Source organism: Lagenorhynchus albirostris, chromosome 16 (genome assembly GCF_949774975.1).
Source record: "Lagenorhynchus albirostris chromosome 16, mLagAlb1.1, whole genome shotgun sequence".
Classification (NCBI taxonomy): domain Eukaryota; kingdom Metazoa; phylum Chordata; class Mammalia; order Artiodactyla; family Delphinidae; genus Lagenorhynchus; species Lagenorhynchus albirostris.
The window spans coordinates 18,556,575-18,563,002 of NC_083110.1; the positions used below are offsets into that span (position 1 = coordinate 18,556,575).

The following is a 6,428-nucleotide window of genomic DNA, read 5'->3' on the forward strand; positions in this document are numbered from 1 at the left end:
TAGCCACTTCAGCTGCTGTTTCAGTTCTAGTGGGGAATGCTTCTATCCACCCAGAAAATGTGGCTGCTAGCACCAACAGATACCTGAAATTGCCCAATGCTCTCAGTGTGACAGTGAAATCAATCTGCCAGTCCTCTCAGGATACGTCCCTCTGGTCTGAATAGGCCTTATCGGGGGGCCTCTCATGTTGGGGTTGTTACTTTTCACGCCAGGAGCTAACATGACCTCAACTAACCAGTTATATAGGGCTTCCCTCCTGTAGTGAGTTCCTTGATGAGCCTCCCTGATGGCTTGACAAGCTGCAGGTGGGGGAAAGAAGTATTGCCCATGTTCATTAACTAGCCACCCATGGCCTCCTAGATCTCTCTTAAAGCCACATTTTGGAGATTTGTCTAATTCTTTCTTGGTGTAGATTGGGGAATAATTGGATGGGACTGGTCTTCAAGGCATGAGGAGTAGTTCTAGTGGTTCTAGTGGTTCTAGGGCCACCCTTTCGGCAGTTGTGTCCACTTTGTTGTTTCTCTTTATTATCTCTGCATCCCTCTTTCGGTGACCCCCTACAATGAATCACTGCCACATTTTTTAGAAGCTGTGCTGCTTCTAAGAGCTTCAGTATGCTTAAGCCATGTTTCATCAGTTTATTCTCCACAGTAAGCACAGCATTTAAGATCTTCCCTGGCCCAAGCTCTAAGGCTCAGGTGAGCGCTATCAGCTCCAGCTTTTGGGCAGAAGTCCCTGGGGGTAGGCGTCTTGCTTCTATGACTTGGGTCTGGGAGGTTCCTGCGTATCCCACCAGGCTTTTCCCTCTCTAATGAAACTGCTTCCATCTGTGAACCATTCCTCTGTGATGTTTGGGAGAGGCTCACTTCCTAGGTTGGGGCGACTGGAATGGATCATGTCTATGGTTTCTATACGATCAGGCACCAGGGACCCGTTTCTGTGGGTAGCAGGGTGGCAGGATTTAGCACATGGCAGGTTTTTATGGTAGCCACTGGGTTGTCTAAAAGCATAGCCTGAACTTGAATCAACCTTCTGGGGGATAGCCTTTCTGTTTCCTTAGACCTTGCTAAAGCCTGAACCTAGCATAGAGTCCATAAGGGATTGGCTGACCAAATGTTAACCTCTCAGCCTCCTTTAGCAGAGTTGCAGCAGCTGCAATGCCCGTAGGCAAGGAGGCCGTCCCTTAGCAGTTTGATCAAATTGTTTAGATAGATAAGCTACCACCCGAGTAAGCTAATACTCCAAGGGCAATTCCCCTTCTCTCATGAATGTAAAAGTCAAAGGGTTTAGCCAAATCTGGGAGGGCCAGGGCAGGGGCCCCTTGAAAGGCCCCTTCACATTCTGGATTCCATTCAAATGGATCATCATGCTTTCCTTTCAAGTTTTCATATAGAGGCCTAGCTATCCCTAGTTAGGGATCCAGATGTGGCAAAACCTGGAAACCCCTAAGCTGTCTTCTATTTTTAGGAGGGACGAGGCTACAAACGGCTTCTTTTCTTCCCTGGGGTAGGCTTCTCTGACCTTCTATGAGAATGAAACCTAGGTAGATCACCCTAGTTTGTGATATTTGAGCCTTTATCTTGGACACCTTATGTCCTTTATTGGCTGGTGATTCAGGGTAGTTACAGTGTTTTAAGTCAGAGGTCTCCTTAGTAGGGCTGGCAATCAGAATGTCACCTGCATACTGGAGGAGGATTCCCTTCTCCAGATGTAGATCTTTTAGGTCTTTAGCTAAAGTTTTCCCAAAGATGGCGGGGGAATTTTTGAACTTGTGGGGCAGGACTACCCAGCAGAATTGTTTTTGTTGTGTTTGGGTCCTGCCACTCAAAAGCAAAAACTTCTTCTGACTCTAGGGCTAATGGAATACAGAAGAAGGCATATTTTAAATCTAATACAGAATATCAGGTTCTAATGGATGGTAGAATGGCCAGCAAGGTGTAGGGATTAGGGACTAGTGGATATATATCCTCTGTGGCTTTATTGACTGCCCTGAGGTCCTGTACCATATGGTACTCCCCATTAGGTTTCTTTATGGGGAGAATGGGAGTATTGCAAGCTGACTGGCGTGGTCTAATAGGACCCTGGTCAGTAAGGCTCTGTATGGCAGGGGCAGTGCCCAACAAGGCCTCCCGACAGAGAGTACTGTTTTCTATTGGGCCATGTGTGGCCGGGATTTAGATGGACTGTCACTTACTCTATCCGTCCCCAGGCCCAGACCTTGGGATTTACTCCAGGGAGGTCGACTTGTTCTGTCCCAGGAGATTTGTCCTCAGTCATTAACATTGTCATCTTGTGCCTTTGTCCAGGGGACGCCAATCTCCAATTTGTCTCCCATTAGGTGGATAGTAGCCCCCAATATACATAAGATATCTCTTCCTAGCAGGGGCATAGGGCATTCAGGGACATACAGGAAGGAATGGGTGAGCTTGTGTTCACCCAGTTTACATTCTGTTGGCTCTGTGAATGCCTGCTCTTGGGCCTTCCCTGTTACTCCCATACTTTTACAGCTCTTGCGACCAAGTTTGCCTGATCTGGTGTTTAGAACTAAGTAAGTGGCACTAAGTGTTGACTAGGAATTTGATAGGCTGTGCCCCTATGTCCAATATCAGCTGAACTCCTCTGGGGTCCATTGGAGTGCCAGCTTAGGAACCCCCCGACCCCATAATTTTAATCTATTTGGGCCATCCGCCTTCCAGGGGAGTGGCCAGGAACTGCCATTTCCCTCTCCCTTTGGGAGCAGTAGGGAATTCTCTCTTCCAGTGTCCCTCTTGTTTACATATGGCACACTGACTGGGTCCTAATTTCCTTGGCTTGCTATCCCTCGATGGGGGCTAGGGGTCACTCTCCAGAGTTGAGAATCTCCATGGGCAGTTAGTCCAGATTCCTGTGCCAACCAGTTGACATTGGAGGGCAACAGCCAGTGGGTGGGCATGCCTCTGGGCCTTTTCATCCTCTAACTTTTCCTCCTCTATATCTCAGTTATTAAACACCTGGTAGGCAACCTCGACCAGGTAAGAGGTAGGAGGTATCTGGTTCTATTTCCAGTTTCTGAAGTCTGTGTCTAATGTCAGGAGCACTTTGGGAAATGAAATACAACCTTAGGGTTGCATTCCCTTCCAAGGACTCAGGGGCAATGGTAGTATAAATTCAGAGGCAGTCCCTAAGGCTCTCTAGGACTGTGAAGGGTTTTCTTTTGACTCCTGATTGATTTTCCTTATCTTATCCCAGTTGACAGGTTTCTTTCCTGCTGCCTGGATTCTCTTTAGGATCATATTTTTATAACGGGTCAGCCTCTGTCTTGCACTCCATTCTCCATTGTCTCAGTGGTCCCTGTTAAGTTTGTTTTCTGAGACCTCTTGATTCCCCAATCTGAACATAGCAGGACCTGAATCGTTTCTGTTCTCGTTGTTTGCTTCCTCTCCGGCTTTTGAAAAGACCATGGCCTTTTCTTTCTCTGGTAGGGGTACATTGAGGAGGCTCTGGATGTCAGCCCAGGTGGGGTCATGGGTCTCAAAGATTCTCCTAATCTGGATCTTTCCTCAACCCTTTACCATGACTTTTCCAGTTATACAGATCAGAAGTGGTAAAGGGGATGTATACCTGGACGAGCCCTCCTGCTCCATTGGGGACCTGCCTCAAAGGGAGTTCTTTTTCTGAATTTCACCCCATTTCTTTTGTCTCTGGCATAGCAGGCCCAATTGTAAAATGATGTTGTAATTTAGAGACCCATTGGCAGGCCAACTTTCCCCATTTCCCAGATGGTATTGAGGCCAGGCTGTATTCCATAGGAAGATTCAGTGTTTGGGGATCAAGGAGTGATACCCGAAAAACTTCCAGTTCTGGAGGATATACCCTAACGGGCTATCTTTCCATATGGTAGATATTTGGTTACCCATACCTTAGATGTTTTGGATTTGTTTTCATCTACCGAGGGGGTGGCTGGAATAATTTGTTGGCTTGCAAATGTCACAAGATTTAACCCAAATAAGATTTCCAGTTCAGGAAATTTGGAACCAGCACCAAATTCATAATGGATTCCTCAAAAGATCAAAATAGGAGGTGTTCAAAGGGCGTGGACTCTGGTGTAACTGGGGGTCCCCCTTGAATTCATAACAGCCCGTTCTTGAGACAGCCCCTCCTCAGTCAGAACATCCCACAGGTGGTGAGATGAGACCGCCTCCAGGCCAGAGCAGCTTGGCCATATTAGTTCCTGACCAACTTGATCCGTTAGGCAGTGGCACAGCTGTCTGAGGTTTGGGGGGGGGGTCTTCTTTTTCCTCCTCTTGCTTGTAAAGGAGGAGTTTTCAGACTTCCCACTGGGTGAGACCTAAAAGCACAAGGGATTCCCAATGGGTACTCACCAGGTCGCTGGGCAACTGGTATTCTGTGCTGATACTGGGAGGAGAGCCCATGGAATCTTGGTCAATAAGGAATCACCCAAGGTTCACCTCACAAGCAGAGTGGTGGGGAGGGGGGCGGGAGGCAGGCAATGAATGTTTCCTGGTCTTTCCAGCAGCTCACAGGGCTCCCCAGCCCACTTCAGAGAAACTAGCTCTGATTGGAAGAGGTCAGGTCAGCAGTCATGTACCTGCCTTGGGACTCTTTCACACTGGGGCATCCACAGTGCCTCTTCCTGAACTGGATTGAGCATCCTGTTCTGTTTTGTCAGGCGGTCCTTGTTATCTGAGCCTGTTCCCGGTCTTGCCTCTTGGCTCACAGGGCTGGTCATTTTCCTTTACCAAACCAAAAGTGACTGTGGAGAGTGCTACCGTTGACACCTGGAGATTGGCAAGGAGGGAGAAAAGGCCCTGGTGTGGCTGCTACTGACTTGTACAGGGGTCAAGCAGACAGCACTGCTGGCAAGACAGCGGGCAAGACTGCTGTGGCTCCCTCTTGTCCACAGGTCCCCACTGGCCCTTGGGCATCCGATACTGTGGGAAGGACAGCCAGAGGAAGGGGGCAGACACAAGTGAGTTTTAGTCTCTGATCCCCAGTGATGCCACAGTTTGATCCCCTCATGGGGGTACAGTCTAAATGACTCTGGGGGCTGCACTGTGTGTGTGCCACACCTGAGTGGTTGCTGGGCAGAGCTGCTCTGAATTTGGCCGAAAGCTGCTGCCATCAGAGTGTACTCAAAGACCAGAGCCAGTCATCCACATGCACACCTCCCAAAGCTTCTGCCATCCTCCTGCTGGAGCCCGGGTGAGCCCAGAGCCTAGTGGATAGGTGCGGGCAAAAAGGAAAAGGTCGTGGTTCGTACCATCTGGGGTGCCAAAATTTGTTACCCTTTTGAGTCAGGCCCCCACAAGGGTCCTCCTGACTATTGAGCCAATAGAAGAAGACCTAGTTCAGTTCAGAAGCAAAGGAAAGTTTTCTTTTTGATCAAAGAGCTCCTTGTGCTGTAGAGTACATGCTCTCCCTGAAAGCTGCTCTATAGGTGGAGCTGCTTCATAGGGTTCTTATTAGTGCAGAGGGGGTCCAAGTTCTTGCCAGCCAGGTGCAGGGGTATTGATCACAGCCCTTCAGAACGCAGTGCTGGGGACAGCATCTCTGCACCTGGCCGGGCTGGCCGTTTCACACTAGAAACTGGTCTGAAGTACTGTGCTCGGTGCAAGGCCTCTGCATGCGGCACCCTGTGAGCAAGAGAGACTAGACTGAACACAAAAGAAAAGAAAAAAGGGTTAGACTTCATTACCCAGATTCTGTTGTTATTCCCTGGGGATTGTTAATGGGCTTTGCAGGTAACATTTTGTCAAGTTCAACCAGAAATAAAGATTACTTTGATTTCTGTGTTGTCCCCATGTGTATTTCCCAGTTGCCCCATTACTCAGTTGAAAAAGATTGGTGTCCCTCCTGCCTCACCACCGCCAGGAATAGTTTACCCAGAAATCTCAAGTTACACAGTTTGTTCAAGCAGATCATCAAATGTCTGTCCTTGAATACCTTCCTATAGTCTCAAACTTGCATAATCATGTTTTTAGAAGTAAATCCCCAGCTCTGCTCTATACACACATTCAAGGTTCTATATTTCTTTTACTTTGTCACTGTGCCATTTTTGTAAGGAGTTATCCTTGACCCAGCGGTTGAGGCTGGCATACTGCTGTGTACACATTCCTGTCCGTAGGTTAGAAAAAGATCTGTCAAGGACGAAAGCCTTCATTTTTGAAGAGGGAACCTGCAAGTGCATGTGTGCCTTTTTCCTAAGGTATTATTTTCCCCCTTAGTCATGAGGCCGTAACTATGAGGAGATTAGCAGCTATGGTTCACGTACCAACTAAAAGTGAATTCTCTTAGAAGAGAAAGATGAAAAGGACGAAGGAGGAGAGGAGAAAGAGGAGAGGAGAAACCATATGAGGGTTGTAATTAGTGCTACAGTATCTGAAGTGTCGAAGTGTTTATTGTTGCTAGCACATAGTTCTAATAGGGTC

The 6,428-nt window shown here is 48.0% G+C and overlaps 1 pseudogene; it reads right to left on the bottom strand.

Annotated features, from left to right (window-relative positions):
* The window catches only part of LOC132507511 (DNA topoisomerase 2-binding protein 1-like), a 121,048-nt pseudogene extending 114,861 nt beyond the window's left edge, over nt 1-6,187 (bottom strand).
* Nucleotides 6,188-6,428: the final 241 nt, after the last annotated feature.